The 19,817-nt window shown below is 35.4% G+C and overlaps 2 long non-coding RNA genes across 2 annotated transcripts in view; both read right to left on the reverse strand.

Moving 5' to 3' along the window:
• The window catches only part of LOC309660829, a 1,143,314-nt gene that overhangs the window by 968,721 nt on the left and 154,776 nt on the right, over positions 1 to 19,817 (reverse strand). The window lies entirely within an intron of this gene.
• The window catches only part of LOC309660850, a 71,878-nt gene that overhangs the window by 39,693 nt on the left and 12,368 nt on the right, over positions 1 to 19,817 (reverse strand). The gene's annotated exons all lie outside the window — the stretch shown is intronic.

Consider the following 19,817-nt stretch of genomic DNA (forward strand, 5'->3'; position numbering starts at 1 on the left):
ATCACTGTCAGACATAATATTATTGAAGTTTTTAAAAATGTATTTTCAACTATTTTTTAGGCCAATTTAGAGATTGAGGGAAAGCTATAAATATGCAATCATTTTGCAAAACTTCCTGCCCTAAAAGATTAGACATTAAGGTGAGGTTTTCTTTCCTATAACTTCAGGAAGTTACTTGATAATTTTGATGAATTTTTTTGCAACAAAGTTCTGTGGTTGTAGAGCAGAGGGATGTCTCTTGGTAAACACAAAAGCTCATTCTGTGCTGAGAGCCCAAACTTGCGATTTACTACCATGAGAGTTCTAGTCCTCAGCTATGCAGGCCTAAGAACTCAACTTGGCTATTTCCTAAATTCAGTTAGAGTCTGGGAGTCTTACATTTATCAAGGTCATAGGAGATCTACTATATACATTATAAATATTTGTGTCTAACTTACTCTAACTTACACTGATCATTTTATGAAGTGGAAGAACTACTCACATCAGCTCAATATGAGGACTTTCTCCCTGTAGTATGCCAAAGTCAGTGATTATTGCTTGATCATAGATCAGAACACCATAGGGAACAGAATTTTCAGTGGTATCAGGTTAAGATAGCTTATAGATAGTTCATTCTCCCAAAAGGCATGTCCTTACCAATATAATTCTAGCTTTTGATATTCCCGGTAAACATTTCCTCTTTCCTGCATAGTTCTTGAAAGAACGCTATGCTTTCTATGACTCTTTATTTTCTGTTCTTCCATTAACCATTAGCACTTTTTCTAGTAGGTATATGCTTTCTCTAGAGATACTAATGGCTTCTTTAAGGTACACTCACCTCTTGATCCCAGTACTTTATGTGTCCATTTGTAGTTTAACTTTGAGAAGATAATACTCTATTGCAAATCCCAATCATCACCTTACTTTTGTTTCCCCATTACCTGCTTAATAATGCCAATAATTTTTAACCTGCTAGTTTTACCATGGTTTGTCAATCCTGTATACACATGGGAATCACATGTAGAAAATTGTAAAATACAGATACTTGGGACTCATGCCATTCCAACTAAATTTGAATCTCAAATTGAAGTGGGGAAATATATTTTTAAAATATCCCCCAGTTACTGTGATGAACCACCATGGTTTAAAACCACTAGTTTATACACTTGACTCAACTATGAAGGTATATGATTTTCTGCAAGGATAAGAGGAAATCTGCTACAGTATCCAACCCACTGCTACATTTGATATATTCCTCTCCTGACCTAAGCAATTTCCACTTCTGATAGTTGAGAGTAAAAGAGTCATCATTGGGTTCCTTCTCTATCATACACTGAAATATATCAATAGTGATGAAAGTTGCTGTCTGTAGAGATAGTTTTCAATGCTAACAACAAGGGCTAACCTTTACCATGAGCAGACTATGTGCCGCATACCAGGTAGTTTACCTCTGTGAACCTCTCTATTCATTTTTTTTTGTTTCATTTGACAGGTGTATTTTAAGTAAAAAGTATGTAACTGTACTTCACGAAATAAATGATATAATTAATTCAGGATTTTAAAATATATATATATTCACTTAAAAGAAAAATGGGAAAAAAAGCTTCAAAACAGAGTGTGCTGCCCTGCTAAGAGTATGCATTCAAAGTATTCATCTGTCTCGTCTCAACATCCCCATTTTACAGTAAAGTGAATGGAAACACAGAGAGATCAAATAACTGACCAAAGTACCAAAGCTCATAAATGATGAACAGATTGAAATCCTCTTAGTCTAACTCCAGAGTCTTCTATTTTTTTTAAAGAAAGAAAAATCATTCATTCATTATTTCAAACAATGGACATTATAACTCAACAATGTACATTACTGGAAAAACACAACTGCAACTATAGTTCCCATATTAAAATAAAGAACTGCTAATCACACTTAACACATTACAGAAATAAAAATTAATTTAATACATACTATAAATTAAAACATTAAATATTAAACAGTTCAAACATACAACTGTCAGAGTAAAAAGTTCTAAAAAAAAATCATGTTTGTTATAGTAAAAACAATACAAATTTTAACTTTTCAGTAAGTCATTACTCTAGGAAGAGGGGTTGCTTTGCAAGACTCTGTGTGTGTGTGTGTGTGTGTGTGTGTGTGTGTACGGATCACTAGATCGTTCAGAAAGCCTGGTAAAATCAGTGACTAGAGATAACAGAATCTTATGTCAGAGCATTAACCACTATTTTTTATTATTTTCCATTCACTCAAGAGGCACACAGGGTAAAACAAAGCAAAACAAAAACAAACATGAAACAAAACAGAAGACTTAGGCAAAAAAATTTAAAAATGAACAACAGGGAGTACATCAAAGTGAAAAGCCCCTGCACAGCAAAGGAAACTATCAATAAAGTGAAAAAAAACTCTACAGAATGGGAAAAATATTTGCAAATCATATATCTGATAAGGGGTTAATATTCAAAATATATTAAGAACTCAAAAACTCAATAGCAAAACCCCCCAAATAACCAGTTGAAAAATGGCCAAAGGACCTGAATAGACATTTCTCCAAAGAAGACACATGAAAGGCCAACAGGTACATGAAAAGATGCTCAACATCAAGAGTCGTTAGGGAAATGAAAATTAAAATAACAATGAGATATCATCTCACACCTATTAGAATGGATATCATCAAACAGACAAGAGCTGACAAATGCTGGTGAGGGCACACTTGTCCCCTGCTGGTAGGATTGTATTTTGGTACAGCTACTATGGAGAGTGCTATGAAGGATCCTTTAAAAATTAAAAATAGCACTACTATATGATCCTGCAATTCTACTTCTGGGAATATATTTAAAGGAAATGAAAACATTAACGGGAAAAGATATCTGCACCTCCAGGTTCATAGTAGCATTATTTACAATAGCCAAGAAGATGGAGACAACTTAAGTGTCCATGAAAGGATGTATGGATAAAGAAGATGTGGTGTATACAATGGAATATTACTCAGCAATAAAAAGAATGAAATCCTGCCATTTACAACAACATGGATGGACCTTGAAGGCATTATGCTAAGTAAAATAAGCCAGAGAGATAAAGACAAAGATTATGTGATCTCACTTATCTGTGGAATCTAAACAAACAAACAAAATCATAGAAAAAGAGATCAGACTTGTGGTTACCAGAGGCAGAGAGTAGGGGGAGAGGAAATTGGAGGAAGGTGGTCAAAAGGTACTAACTTCTAGTTATAAGATGCATAAGTACTCGAGTTGTAACATACAATGTGATGAACTTAGCTAACACTGCTGTATCATATATAGGAGAATTGTTAAGAGAGTAAATCCAAGAGTTCTCATCACAAGGAATTTTTTTTTCCTTTTTCTTTTCTTTTTATTGCGTCTATATAAGAAGATGGATGTTAGCTGAATTTATTGTGATAATCATTTCACAATATATGTAAATCTAACCATCATGTAGTATGCTTCAAATTTATAAAGCATGTCAATTATTTCTTAATAAAAATGGAAAGAAATTAGAACAGAAAAAAAAAAAGAAAAACCAGAACACTTGGTTTCTTTTCTCCAGGACACATTATCTATAGATTGCAAGGCAATGTATAAGGACATTCATGATTATGCTAGAGATTTATATGCACATTTATAGCTAAGAATTGAGAAAGTTAGGTGGCAAAGCTTCAAGAAAGAGTGTAATCATGAGTAGCAAGGACAGAATTGGGGGTTTGGATTAGAGAAGTAGAGGAGAGCATTCTTTCACTGCAGGAAAGAATGCAGTGTTAGGTAGGGAGCAAATGATTGACCAAAGGAAGTGGCTAAGCCAACTGGGTTTCTTTGAGAGTAGGTAGAGGGATAAATGATTGATGATTTCTTTCTTGGGACTGGGCTTATATTCCGATTTGAGGAGAAATCTAGGGAGGGCTACTTTTTGGCCTTCTAGCTCTAATGAAAATACCCATCAAGAGGAAGCTGTCTCCAAATGGGAAAATGGTGTGTAGGAGGTTTAAAGGGAGTGCCCTTAGGATCAGTGTCTGGAAGGAGCTGGGCTCAGGGAGACTTGAGCTGCCTTCACAGTTTTCCACAGGTGGGATTTGGGGCTGGACCCTTGGTACTTGTGATGTGGCTTGCCCTTGAGTGAAACAACCTGCCTCAGCTTAGACAATTCCTTCAGGGCAGTTTAGGCCTTTCTGCCAGCAGAATTGACAGCAGCTGGCGGAAATAGATCCTCAATTTCTGAAGGGGAATATGGGTGGTGCTTCACTGTGTTCAGAGATTACTCTCTAACAGAGCAGTTGTCCTGAGCATCAGAATTAACTCAGTTAAAAAAAAAAAAATATATATATATATATATATAGAGAGAGAGAGAGAGAGAGTCCACTAAATTAGAATCTCTCTAAAGGAAGCCCAGATGACTGACTTTAAAAAAAAAAACCTTCACAGGTAATTCTGCTAATAATTCAGGTTCGGGAACCTCTGATCTAAAGGGCATAAATTACTCTTATGGAGCTTCAGAGATAATTATGCTTTTCTTCCTCGACTCTGCAGTAATCCCACATGGTATACACCACTCTTTAATGGGCAGAGCAGAAGGGTGAAAGAAGAAATCACATTATGAATAGCTCTGGATTCGACGAAAGGGCACATAGGCATTTCAAGTGTACTACTCCACATTATTTAAGAACAAAGGGATTAAGCACAATAGGAAGCCCGTTACACTGCTATTGCATTTAGAAGAAATTAAAGGTTATGTTCAGACTATTATAAAATAGACATAAAACTATGTTAATTTATAAAATCTTCAGATATATACATAATGAGCTACCTGGGCAAGCAAATACATAAGTAAAATTAATTTATGATTTTTGCAATGCAGAAGCTCCTTTATGGTGGAAATAGCATGCTATCTGTAAAATTTCAGTTCTAGTGCTTGGGGATAGACATTTAGAAAAATTTTACATGTTAAACACTGCTGTACAGCAGAAATTAACACAACATTGTAAAGCAACTATACTCCAATAAAAAATAAAATTAAATAAAAAATAAAAATTAAAGAAAACCCTATATAACAGGATGTTTTGTCTGATTTTGTGGACTATTGCTCAGAATATATTATGAGGAGGGCTTGTTGTCACTTCTTGCTCCAAGTATTTGTCAGTATTTGATGTTTACTGCTGCATGTTTTGGGGCTATGCCCTTCCTCTCCAAATAGCTATTTGCCTCCAGAAATTGGTCTTCTCTTTCTCTGTCCTTGCCCCCTTCCCCAGTGAGTTTTGGTGATACATAAGACGTTGGATGGACTCAGGTAGATCTGGCTGAGACACAATTGCCAGATAGAGCAGGGCCACTGTCTTTTCAGAAACAGCTTGCAGCTTGCAGGTGGGGTGGATTTGATTGAGACTTGCTTGCAACATAGAACACCAGGGCCCTGTCTTTTTAGACATAATGTGCGACTAGTAGGCATTCATTTCAGCCGTGAAATTGTTGAAGCTTGTACATGGGGGTAACTTGTGAATGTTTTTAAAAAGCTGGAAAATTGAACAACTGTAACACTTGAGGCTCAACCAGATTTTCTGTGGGATACCCATGACTAAGCATTAACATGGAAGGAGGAAGTATTTCTTCCTCAACTTTGTGAAACATTTCTTCTATGGACTGGGAAGGAGTGGAGGGACTCCAGTAGCTGCAACAGAATTACTGTTGAGTCTCCAGCTTCTCTAGGTGGTGGAGGCTTCAGCTGAACCTGACTCCTCCACTCACAGTTCAGGGCAGTATTTTGATGCAGCTGAAGCAAGTAGGAGGGGGTTCTGTGGTGAACAAATCAAGGGAACTTGAGTCTGACCTGAAGAGGCACCTCTGAGTTCCCGTGAGAGAAGCTGTAGGCAGTGAAAAGGAGAACAGATTCTTTGAGAAATACTCGCTAGGGAGCTTTGAAGCTTCCAAGAAAAGACAACCTTTTGAAAAGACAGAATTTCTGTTTGTTAATTAACCACCACCATGTAGGATGTTGCTAAAAGTGACCTCATTTCTAGGAGCAGAGTGGTGAAGCCTGACCATAATTATATGAAGAATCACTATGCTTGGAAAAGATGTTGAAATATGCTTTAGAGAAGGCAATTAATGCAAGGTTTGCATTATGGAATAAAGAATATGCAAATATCCTATGCCTGTTTGAAAACTCTCCTAAGAAATTATTTTTCCCACATCTGTAAGTGCCATAGTTGAGTAATTAAGCATAATTAAGCAAATTATTTCCATGGCTGGGAACTTTTATATAAATTGGAGACTTTAGGTCACAAACAAGGAAATATAGTTATTCTTCTTTAAATAACTATAGGTGCTGTGTCCTTTTCATTAGAGCCAATATTTAAAGTAGGAATATACAACCGTTGTTTCAGACCACACTGTCTAGAGCAGGGCATGGATGGGATTTTCTGATTGTCTTAAACGTGTGACTCGCTCACTAAAGTCTTTGGGTTCTTCTGGCCCTTCAAAGAACAGAGTTCACGCAGTAAGTTCTTCTGCTGAGACATCTAGGAAGATCAGAGCCTGGCGATAGAGAGCCATTTATGCACAGAAGCAAGAGAGAACTCTTCATTCTAAGAGTAGCACCTACTTGCTGACAATTTTAAAAAGAATGCTGCACTCCCTGGGAGATCATGGTCCACTGGGTCCAATTCTCAGATGGCTGCAGTTCTGCGGTTCTCTTTCACTTGCAGTGACCCAAACAGAGAGGCTTTTTGCCCAAACAATATACAGTTTTAGTCCCAGTCTCTACCCTTTCCCAAATGATGTTAGTTCTGTATCCACCAGGATTCTTTTATTTTATTTTTTTAATTATCATTTATTTATTTTTGCTGTGTTGGGTCTTCGTTTCTGTGCGAGGGCTTTCTCCAGTTGCGGCAAGCGGGGGCCACTCTTCATCGCGGTGCGCAGGCCTCTCACCATCGTGGCCTCTCTTGTTGCAGAGCACAGGCTCCAGACGCGCAGGCTCAGTAGTTGTGGCTCACGGGCCCAGTTGCTCCGCGGCATGTGGGATCTTCCCAGTCCAGGGCTCGAGCCCGTGTCCCCTGCATCGGCAGGCAGATTCTCAACCACTGCGCCACCAGGGAATCCCCAGGATTCTTAAGGTACTATCACAGACCACAAATATGCACCTTCCCAAAGAAGTGAGATGATTCAGCAGTTTTCATTACCTGAAAGAGACAGAGAGAGAGTGTGTGTGAGAGAGAGTGAGCGAGAAAGAGAATGAATGTGTGTATCCTTTGAAAGTTCTCAGAATTTTTTATGCCAGTAAAATTATTTGAATAGGACCACCTGAGACGTGATACACAGAAAGTGCATTAACCAGTCTTCCTGTCGTTGTGCCTGGTATGTGGTGTGGCCCTAACCTATTGATACCAGTTAAGCTCAGGTGATCTCCTCTGTCTCCCTTTTATCAGGAAGTTTCATCTTTTAGGCTCAGGGGAAGAATCTGTTTACAGTGTTAAAGGGCTCACATCTAGATATTAGAAAATTCTCTGAAAAGCTTTTCGCTCTCATGCCAATGAAATTCTCAGTAACTGGTGCTGACATCTCCATCATCCTGGGGTGGGTTGGGCTGCGTCCTTTCACCGAACTCTCGTTCATTAGCGCTTATCAAGCCAGAGAAAACGTGATTTGATATTGAGGAGGTATAATTTCAAAGGGCACTGCGAGGCTAGTCCTATCCAAGAACATTTTTGCCATAGCCTTATATGCTTTATTTTGATTTAATTGGAAGTTCCTGAGTCAATTCCTTGAGTTTGACAACTTCCAGGTTTTTGTTTTCAGAATATCATCACAATCCACATATATTACCTTAAGGTGGAGAGAGATCCTGAAGCTTTAGTTTAGTTTTCCAACAGGCAGCAACTAGTATGCACATTTTTATCTAACTGCCATTTTGAAAGAGACAGGATGGCTAAGATACAGGACTGCTGAGTCTCAATGAGTAAGGATGAGTGTGGGGAGTTCATATTAATGTGTTAATCATTTATTGTGGCAGTCACTTATAACACAAACTTGGGAACGGTTGTTTGGTCACCTTTGTTTAAACAGTAGCACTTAAAGCGGCAGAGAAAACTAGTGTACAAAGAAATCCAGAGAATGTAGTAGTTGCAGAAAGAGAAGCAGAGATAAGAGACGTACATGAGACAAACGTAGTAATTGCTTGAGTTTATGATGAATTTCTGTCTCCTGGTTCTGGTCTCGCGTACTGCCTGGCAGCTCTTAACTGCCCTTGGGCGCTCTGTGAAAACGCTCTATCCTGGCAATTAATCTTTGTATTAGTTTGGAGTTAGTTTGAATTATTTCCTGTTACTTCATGCTAAAGAAGTCTAGATAAGGCAGTAAGAGGCATTAACTGTCTTCGATAATTTAGGAGTGTATTATATCTAGCACAATGTTTAGTCTGTAGAACATACTGAATAAATATGGAAAGACAATCTAGCTAGGTGGTGGCAATGAATCTGGAAAAGACGGAGTGGAAACCAGAGATTTGTGATAAAGGAAAACCCCAAAGGATTTGGCAAGTGATAAAATATAAAAGAGAGGATTGATGCCTGTGGTGAGAATTCAGGCTAGAGACAGCTGAGTCTAGAGGTAGATGACCTGTCACTTTTTCTCAAGATAACCCTATTTCAGTAACTTAAAAAAAAAAATCTAAGAGCACAATTACTAATGGAAAAATAAGACCAAAGTAAGCAGTAATATGAAACATTTGCAATTTAAAAATATTGGTCTCTTTCTATGTATTTGATGAGAAAAACAACTCTTCACTCTCCCCCACCCCTTTTATCCTTTGCTTCGTATGTACAGGTTAATGTTTGTAGGCATTAGAATGGAAGCTAAAGAGTGCTTTCTTTAGGAGAGAATTTTTTGCTTTTTAATGCACATCAATTTAGCCCTAAACAATGCAATTTGAAATGGTGTGTTTCTATATCAGTGAAGGTGTTGGGAAGGCAGTGAGTGAAAGAGACTTCTTGTAAATAGCCTCAGACACAGCAAGTCATAGATGAAGGACAGTGTATGCATTTTGTAGGATGGAAAGGACCATTAGTCACACATCCATCTTTTCAGTCACTGAGAGAACGATCCCCATTAGTGACATCATTTTCTAATAATAAGAAAAATGTATGTATGTCCTTGGAAGTTCAATAAATAGTGAACCTTACACCTGAGAACTTTGCAGGCACCTAGGAAGGTTAATTAACTCTTTTATACTTTAAAATTTTATAGAATATTTTCTGCATTACTAGAATAGTTTATTAAGTTATATCTTGGTGACTATAAAACATAAATACAACCCCGTAAAATAAAGCTGAGAGAGAAAATATGTGAAAATTACTCAACACAGTGCCTGCACAATTAAGCTTTTTACGATAAGCAAATAAAGGAAGAAATGTTTTCCCAATCCAGTTCTGAGTTGATGTATCTAGTGTAAGATGCACCAGAGCCCTGAATCACAATACCTAGGTTTGCCTCTGGTTTTAGTTACAGTTGTGGACCCATGTCTGGAGGAGCTTAGACTCACCAATTACCAACCATGTTTCTTCTCAAGTTCATGCTGCTTGTTGTTCTGTTTTGTGCCCAGAGACTCCTCTGGTGCTTTGCCCACTCAACCTGGGCTTAAGCTCAGCCTAGAAATACGGATGAATTTACATCCCTAAGGCCAAACTTCAAATGGGAAAGACAGCCAACAGAAAAAGTCTCCTGTCCATCAGAGGAGCAGTTAACACAGGTGTTCTGCCTGCTTCCCAGGTGGTCCTGGCAGCAATGACCCCAGCAAACTTGCTACTGCCTTCCTTATGTATTGGCTTTTCCTCTTGCCTTATCTCACTTTCCTTGTTTCCTCACTTCAAATAAAATAACTGCCCCCAAGTCCTTGTCACTGGTTCTAGTTTTAAGGAATCCTAAGTTAAGACACTAGGTCATTGTAAATTAGAAGGTTAAAAAACAAAAAAAAGAATTTGTGAATCCTACACTGAAAATTTACTTTATTTCACCTATAATAGTGGGTATAAAACATTTTATACTCTGTGTTTATAAAAAGTGGTAGCTGAATTAAAATTTGCAGAACAAATCAGTCATTAGGGATTTTCCCAATTTCTGAAAATCAATTTCTCCTATCGCTTTAAGTTTATATTATTTCTAGGTAGTTAATGATTTATATAAATCAACTCATTAAACACACTAAATGGAAGACATTTGTAAGTGAATAAGTTTTTTCAAAACAAATAATTCTCTTCTCACTTTGTAAGTGTTAATCTTGATATAACAAATTTCTTAATGGGGGAAGCCACACTAATCCTGCAAATATTGTGCATAATAGAGATTTGAATTTTCCTCTTGAAATAAATTCCTTTAATTTCTTAAGGAAATATGTGAACTTTAAAAGGACAAAATGAAATTACTCTTCATGAATTAATTTCACTACTATTATGATTCTGTTATTATAGAACTTACAGAGTCTTCCTAGCATACATTTGTAAGCTTCATTTGGTAACATAAAATAAATAGATTTGAAGGGAAAATCTACTTAAATCAGACTTTGAATACCTGGCAATATTTGAAAGCTATAAAAACCACATTAACATTTTATCTAATTGTTAAAAATAATTTTCTAAAATTAATGATAAAGTATTTCAAAATGAAGAAGAATGCTAATATTAAAAAGTGAATTTTTCAATTATTTACTCTTTAAAAAATATTCTCAGTTTGAATAACATTTCTGGAAGACACATTGAACATAAAAATTTTTTCTAGATGTAGAAATTTATATTTAAAGAAAAGCTTGAGTTAAGAGGCATAGCCATCTATTAATCTGGAAATTTCTTTTTACTTAGCCTTCAAAGTCTTTCATAGTGTTCTCAAAATTTTATTTAGAGTCATTATTATCAACAAATATAGTTATAATGTGACAATAAAGAAGAAACAGAAAAATACTATTGTATGTTTATTTGGAAATAATGCATATTTATAAATCCAAAGTGACTATTAGTTAAAAATAAAATGATCGTAAGAGTCAGTTAGAAGCAAGCAGTTACTGACATAGGACTCGCAACTTAAGAGATATTAATATTTTTAAGGTAACACGCATTCTTTACTCCTACTTTTAATTTACTTCAACTGTAAATCTGAGGTTTTATGCTCAGTCTTTGTTAGTCTATGATGTGGTTCACAAATTCAGACTCCCTCTTGATTAACAATTTATGCACAGATAATTTAATTATTTCTTTTATTTGATCAGAATTGGTCAACCACATATGACTTTTGGTAACATGGTAAAGATATTTCTGTATTTCTACACTGATACTAGACACATTCACCTAAATTAACTGAAAAGATGTTTTATCAAAAGTGGTCATAAAAAATAAAAACACATCTCTAATGTACATAGGAAAAAAATTAGCTCCACCATCCACAAAGTCTTTTAGAACATCTGAGTTTTAAAAGGATTGATAACTTACTTACTATTTACTCTAAAATTTCCAATAGAAAATATGTGTTCTATTTATCTCAATTTTCATCTTCCTTTCTTAAATATTTCTTCTTGAAATTTTTTCTTGAAATCATTATTCAGAGAACGTTATGTTAGTATACATGGATAGCATGTGTCAGCTAAACTCTTTCTTCATGAGAATATGGGAAGAAAGATGTTATATTTATTAAGTAATAAAGACCTTCAAAGTTACAGAAGGCAAAGTTATTTCTAGAGTCAAATGAAACCAAATTAAGAGTATGGAGGTAGGAGTGGTTCACCCCTGGTACATGCAGTAAGAGTATGTATCATTAGTAGGGAATTCAAATGAAGTACTAAAACTATTAAATATGTCTGCATTTTATTTATCCAATGTGCCAGTGTTTTTGAATAACTTTAGTGACAAAATACATTCTTCCATCCCCCTAAACCGTTGGTTGATCAATCCAGTAGTATCCTAAATGAAAGAAAGTAAGGGAAAAGAGAGAAAGAAAGACAAATACATCAAAACCCACAATAAATATAAATGAAATAAACTTATCTATTTAAATGACAGGAATCATCATATTAGATAAGACAATAACAAACACCCAACAAATCAGATTATGTGCTATTTGAAGACATGAAGAAAGAAGCAGGATAGTTTAAAAACAAAACATGGAAAAATATACAAGACCATGTATACCCCCAAAAAGCTGATTTAGAAATATTATTATTAAAGTGAATTCAATTTAATGCAAAAACATTAATAAAAATAAAAATCATTACAAAGTGACAGTGAAAAAAGTCCAGTGAGAAGATGTAACAGATAACTCCAAGTAATCACATCAATACATAGAATATATAGACCAACAACTGAGTTAAAAGCAAAATTTAAAAATTAATAATCATAATATATATTTATATTGATAATGATAACACGGATTTTTTCACAAGCTGATTTTTTAAAGAATGTATATTTTCTATTTGTTTTGTACATGTTACATTGCAAATGAACCATTCACAAATACTGACTGAGTACAGGTTACTAGCCACCACCACCACCATGAATCAAGATAATACCCCAAATTGATATATACAATAGGTTCTCTGACCATAATGCAGTTAAAGAGCAACTATAGTTCCACATATTATTGGGAAAAGCACTTTTAAATAATGTGTGAGTTACAGAGTAACTTAACGGATATTTAAGATGAATTTGAATGAAATTATAACACATTTTTATAAATATATGCGACATGCAGGTAAACTGTTACTTAGAAGAACACTTCCTATGGCTTTAGATGATTCACTAATAAACAAGAAAAACTAGAAATCAGGAAAACAATGAGGTAATTATTCAACTCATGAAGCTAGGATAATGCAAATTAAAATAGTGAGGAATATTTCACCCACATTCAGTCATCTTCAATAGGGGTAGTCTTCCAGGACTTTGGAAATGATGGGGTTGTTGTTATTGTTTACTGTAATATGCTATTGGCATTTAGTGCCAATGAACCAGGAATTCAAATGTCCTGTAACTCACTGGACAGATCCATGTAACAAAGGATTGTCTAATCCAAACTGCCAAGAGATTTTCTGTTAAGAAATACTACATGGTCATCAAAAAATTTTTTTAAAAGTCTGAAATTTCTGAATTTGATGAAGTTGTGCAATGGGAGTTCCCATACCCTGCTGGCAGGAATATACATTAATACAACCATTTGAAGTGGAATTTGGCAATATTTGATAAAGTTGAAAACGTACACACTCTGTACTCATCCTATGGATTAGACCTTCCACTTAACGGGTATACATTCTGGTAAAACTCTTGCACATGTGTTCAGGAAACATAGACAAAAATGTTCATGGCGGCATTGTTTGGAATAGGAAAAATTTAGGAATCTTAGATGAATAGAAGATTGGATCAATGAATTGTGGCACACTCACATAATGGAATATAGTATGCCCACATAAGTTAATGAAATTATTCTATATGCAGACCCACCCTAAAATGTTCAGGTGGGAGAAAAGAAATGGAGAAAAGAAATTTGCAGAATGTTCAAGAAAAAAAAAACCTCAAAAAAAAATCAACACGTGTATAATCCAATACCATATTATTTATAGATATATATGTATAATAACATTATGAACTGGAAGTATAAACATCAAGTTTATTATCGTGGCTGCCTCTGGGAAGGAGCCAGGAAGGATATGAGACTAGAAAGGAGGATGCACAGCACTTCAAATTCATGTATGTTTTACTCTCCTTGAAGGATGCAAACATGACAAAACCTGTATTAATTTTGTGCGGTGCTTATATTGCTATATGCTAATCTCTGTAACTTTATTTTTTTAAACAAAATTTTTCATTAACAACCTCAAGCTCATTGAAGTGTCTTGTTTAAATTTACATGGAAAATAAATTAAATATTAGGGTCTACACTAGAATAAGATCTTTAGATTACAGATTCTCTGCTCTGTGTCCTGTACTATCCTGTCTCTTTCATATTTCCCGCTAATTCCTAAATAGTCTCCCTTGTGCTGAAATTTTGAACATTACTAGTTCACATATTTGAAAACTTTCTTAGCTTAACATTTTCACCTGTAGCTTAAAATAACCAGATCTTTCCCTCTTAAATGCCAGGGTTTTTTTCCCCCTAAACTTTATTTTTCTTCTCGCATTTACCATCTCAAAGTTCTAAATTCTGTAAAATGCTATATAAATTATATTTATCATCTACTTTCCTTTACCCTACCATGTGACCCAGATATAGAAATACACTTTATGTGCAAGGAGTTTACCAGGGCTTTTAGGAGGATATATAGAGATACAGGTCTTGTGTCTTAGTAACTTATGGTTTAATAGGATGAAAGTTTGGAGGGGAGGTGATATGAACACATTTAACTTTACTACAGAGTATTAAGATAGTATTAAAAGCTCATAAATAAAATGGTTTAGGTGGAGCATAAGTATGTGGGATATTGAAAAGACAGAGAATTAAGTCAGGGGAAATTATTCTAGATATCTTAGAAAAAATAGTATTATTTTTTATAGTAGGAAAAGACAAGACATGCCATTTCAATGTTTTGTCCAAAATATTGTTGGGAAAGGAATCATTTAACCACATTGTGAAGGGTCCTGGCTATCATGGAAACAAGTACTTAGTTTGGTAGGTAAGAGGGACAGATGAAAAGCTTTTAGCACGAATTTGGAGTGGGAAGTGCAGAGGACATATTCAAATCTGCAGTGTGGGAAAATTAATTCAAAAGTTATATGTAAAAGATCATCATGGTCTTCTCCTGGAATTCACTGTGAATTCTCTGATGCTAGAAACCATAGCAACTTACACACTGTATGTATTTGTTTGCTTATTTATGATATAGATACTCAACGGATGTTGAATAAAGGGACAAAAGGAAGCCATTTATTCACCATTTACTGAGCACCTATATGGGCCAGACAATTCATTGAGTTTTAGAAATACAGTCAAGTGAAGAAGCCCTTTTATTTCACTGACTCTACTGCTTTCAGTCGTACTTTATGTCAGATGCATCACATCGACCTCAACTCAGTGCCTCATGGAGGACCCTTCTGAAGCCAGTCTGTTTCTGTGCCTGTTTTATTACCTGTTGTCTTATTACGCATTGCTAGGTTGTTCCACTTTAACCTATAACTAAAGAGCCTTGAGAGCATCCTCTGTTCAGGCCCAGCTCACCGCCAGATGAGCCCTAACTATCAATACTTCCCTAGGGAAGTAGATCCCCTTTGTCAGCTCCATCACTTGTGCCATGGGAATTCACTTATGCTTATCAAGTAACATTGTACTTAAAACATCATTTGTAAGATTATCAAGTGTTTAAGATTTAGAAAATTGCCTAAGGAAACTTGAATTTTTTTTTAAATGAAGAAGGTTTTCCTTATACAAAAATAGTGAGAACGTTGTACTTATCAAGCCCATCTAGCACCATTGAACAGAAAATCCCTTTGTCTGACATCTGTTCACTTATAGTAATTCTGATGTTGATGTCTTTAAAATTTTGAACTTCTAATTGATTTTTCAGTATAATGACTTCTTTATAGAAAAGGAGAGGAACACATCCAAAGCATTGCTTTTCTTTGAACTTCAGAAATTTTCAACATTACATATTAAGAATGTAGAAAGGTGATTTTATTTTTGTTTTTTTTTTTGATTACTTGTATGTTTTCTTCCTGATAGTAGCATCTTGATAAATTTGACAAAGGAACTGGAAACCAAGTTGTCCCTATAGGTACAAGCCCAAGAAGAGCCCTCTGACATTTTGCAAAATAAGTGCAATGTGAATCTAAAAAAAAGAGATAAATAAAAAAGGCTAAAGCATTCCTTCCTGTCTTGGCCCTTTCCTTTGCTTGATTGGTCAGGAATGATGATGTGATTCATCATCTTCACTTCAGCTGTTGGTATAAAACTTCCAGCAATGCTGACAGGATCAGAAGGACAGCACTTCCCCTTTGCCTCCTCCAAACCTCAGTCATGGTTAATTCAGCTATGGTGAAAGGAACAAACAGGAAATTTGAAAGCAACATTGCTTCACACAAAGTGTACTGTTTATTCCTCCATGCCCAAACTGATAAAAGTAAGCCATCATCAATTCAAAATGATGAAATCATGAAGAAGAATTACACATGTAACTTATAAAATCATGCTTGTTCCAAAACAGCTGACTCCCTCAGGAAGACAGCTTTTGAGTAGAACAAAGAAAACACACTGGAATGTTGTCATCCAGAAACAACTAGTATCATGTTTTCTTCCTTTTCTTTTTTTTCCACATCTTTATTGGAGTATAATTGCTTTACAATGGTGTGTTAGTTTCTGATTCATAACAAAGTGAATCAGCTATACATATACATATATCCCCATATGTCTTCCGTCTTGCGTCTTCTTCCCTCCTGCCGTCCCTATCCCACCCCTCTAGGAGGTCACAAAGTACCGAGCTGATCTCCCTGTGCTATGCGGCTGCTTCCCACTAGCTATCTATTTTACATTTGGTAGTCTATATATGTCCATGCCACTGTCTCACTTTGTCCCAGCTTACCCTTCCCCCTCCCCATGTCCCCAAGTCCATTCTCTAGTAGGTCTGCGTCTTTATTCCCATCTTGCCCTTAGGTTCTCCATGACCTTTTTTTTTTTTTAGATTCCATATATATGTGTTAGCATACGGTATTTGTTTCTCTCTTTCTGACTTACTTCACTCTGTATGACAGACCCTAGGTCCATCCACCTCACTAGTGTTTATTCTTATTTTGAAATCAGTGATAAAGGACACAAAATAAATACAGATATGTTAGATTACATGATCACTGGAGAAACTTTATTATGGTAAATAAAATTAAAGGCAAATTATTAATTAGCAAACATTATTAATAGCTAAAAGAAAGTATTACAGATATATATTTAATATTATAAATATTATTGCATTATATAATACATATTATATTACCATAAGGAAATTATTGTAATATATCAGTAACATATAAATGAAAAAGGAAATTAAACAATGTAAAAATCATGAAATACAAAAGAAAATTCAGAACATTCTATGTTTGTACTAGAAATTAAACACATGAAAAATTTAAATGACAGTCTTTTTTTTTTAAGTAAAGCATCTATTTATAAAAGATTATACAAAATATTTAAGATGATGTGGTAAAAGAGATGTTTTCTTATATTGCTGTTGGGATATAAGTTGTGACAAACTTTTAGAAAAAATTGATTATATTTATCAAGAATTATAAAAGTAATAATCCCTAAGTAGTACAGTCTATGAATCTTTTCTAAGAAAACAACCTAAATTATAAAAGACACTTATATATAAAAATGTTTATAACAAATTACCTACAATAGCTTAATTTGAGAATAATATCAGGAAATGCTTAAGTAAGATATTTTGCAGGTAAAACTAGATTTAATAATAAATGTCCATATTATATTTTATTTTATATTAAAAGAAAACGTTCAGATATCACATGCAGCATGTGTCAGCTATGTATAGATCAAATACACACACAAAAAGGAAATAAACTAACATTTAATAACTTATTTTCTTATGTCTTCTCACGGGTCTTCTCTAAATTTTTAATAATGATCCTTTTCAATAGGGAAATGTAATAACCAAAATGAATAGAAGAGGAATGCAAATGGCTTATTTTGTTGAAGTAAAAATATCCTAAATATATGCTTTTTATAGATAAGAATATTGAACAAATTCATATTTTCAATTCCTCATTAGTTAATGAGTTTTATTGATGATTAGTAAAAGTGAATTTGTACATTGAATAAATTCATGTCTTCAGTTCTTCACTAATTAATATTTTATTGGTTATAATTTAAAATAATAAGGTTTTTTTGCCTCCTGACAGTATAATTCTAAATGTCACTTATATGACTATACAGATGAGAATAGAAATATTTTTCAACATTTTAGATGCAGGAATTCTACTGAATATTAAAACATAATTATAAAACTACAACTATTTAAAGTTTCTGTAACCAGTAAAAGAGAAAAAACATTGATGGAATCAGTAAATAGTACATACTTTGAATATTGTTTTAAAAATATCAGTGTCTTAGCCTGAGTGCCCATGGAAACAGCCTGAGGTGAAGACTGGGATTAATCTGTAGAATGTATAATGTCAGGATCGTTAAGAGTAAAGGACAAGGGAACTAAAGTCAAGGAAGGAAGGGGAATCATGAGAGATGATACAGCAGCATGCTGGTCACTACTTCACTCTGACTCCTTAAGAGAAAGCTGATGATCACTTGGCAGGTCGGTCAGCATGGCCTCACCTCGTAGTACACAGAAATCATACCTCGTGGCTGTCTCCTGCAGGAAGAAAGAAGAGGGCTCCTGTTTCCCAGTCATCAAATTTTCATCCGCAGGAAGTTACATCCACACTCCACACACACATACACACACACATTTCAGGTTGCATTATCTGGCCCCTTTGGTGGTTGTTTGGGGCACCAGACCTGTTACCCTATGGTGTGGTGCAGCATTCAAGTTCAGAAGGAAGGAACCAGAAACTGAGGCAAATGTCTGGTTGCCTGACTGTGCAGTGGCAGTTAAAAGTCACAGCAAGGCTTCATGGACCTCAGTGGAATAGGTCAGCCACAGCAGTAGCTGAGGAGGAACAAGCATGTGCAGGGAATGGTGGTGCCAGGGAAATCTGAGGAGGTGTGTATCTCCAACACAATGGCTATCCCTTACGAGTTCAAATGTGCTACAATCTCTCCCATGAAAAGCTGAAACTCAGAGAATAAAAATTTATTCATCCCTCATTCTTCCTACCTACTCTCCTTTCTCTCTTTTAGAGTCAACGTTATCAAAAACATTACCTGTAATCACTGTGACATTTCAACAATCTCAATTTCCTCCCAGCTGTTACTCAGGGCTCTTCTTATATCAGCTTTAAACATTTCAGTGGGAGTTCTGATCTGATGGCTGTGCCACTCTTTCATTATTCCCCCCACCCCCGGTTCTTGTACTCCCTCTTTTCAGCTTGGATTCCACCTTTAAAAACTCCCTGGCAACTCTTCTGTGTTCTTATCTCACAAGCACTTGGCACAGCTAATCACTCTCTCCTTTTTTTTCAACATCTCTTTCCCTGGCTTCAGCGTTTATTTCCCCTGTTTTTTCTCCAGCCTCACTAGCCATTTTCTATCTGTCTGTTTTTTGGGTTCCTGTCTTCTGCTCAACTTCTAAATGCTGTCATGCTGCAGGGCTTTGCGCTAACGCACAGAGCGAGGGTTGAGTACTATTTCTCTACATGAATCAACTCTGTCTCCTGCCTGTCTGCACTTTGCTCATACCCATATTGTTCACTGTAGCCACATGCTGTTATTTTGGTTTCTCATACATACCAAGATCTGGTTATTCTCAGGGATTTTGCATAAGCTCTTCCCTCTGCCTGGAAATCTTTTTTCCCAGATATTCAAAGGATGACTTTTCCTATAATTTGGATCTAAAGTTAAAATATAATTAGGGAGGACTTCTTCAACCACAACTAATCTGTAAGATGTCTCCATTTCAACCGTGTTTTCCTATTCATTTTTCTAGGCATTTATTTATTTAACATCTTTATTGGAGTATAATTGCTTCACAATGGTGTGTTAGTTTCTGCTGTATAACTAAGTGAATCAACTATACATATACATATATCCCGATATCTCCTCCCTCTTGCGTCTCCCTCCCAACTTCCCTAACCCACCTTCCCTATCCCACTTCTCTAGGTGGACACAAAGCCCCCAGCTGATCTCCCTGTGCTATGCGGCCGCTTCCCACTAGCTATCTATTTTACATTTCGTAGTGTATATATGTC

This window comes from Balaenoptera physalus, assembly GCF_965194825.1.
Source record: "Balaenoptera physalus genome assembly, chromosome: 5".
Lineage (NCBI taxonomy): Eukaryota > Metazoa > Chordata > Mammalia > Artiodactyla > Balaenopteridae > Balaenoptera > Balaenoptera physalus.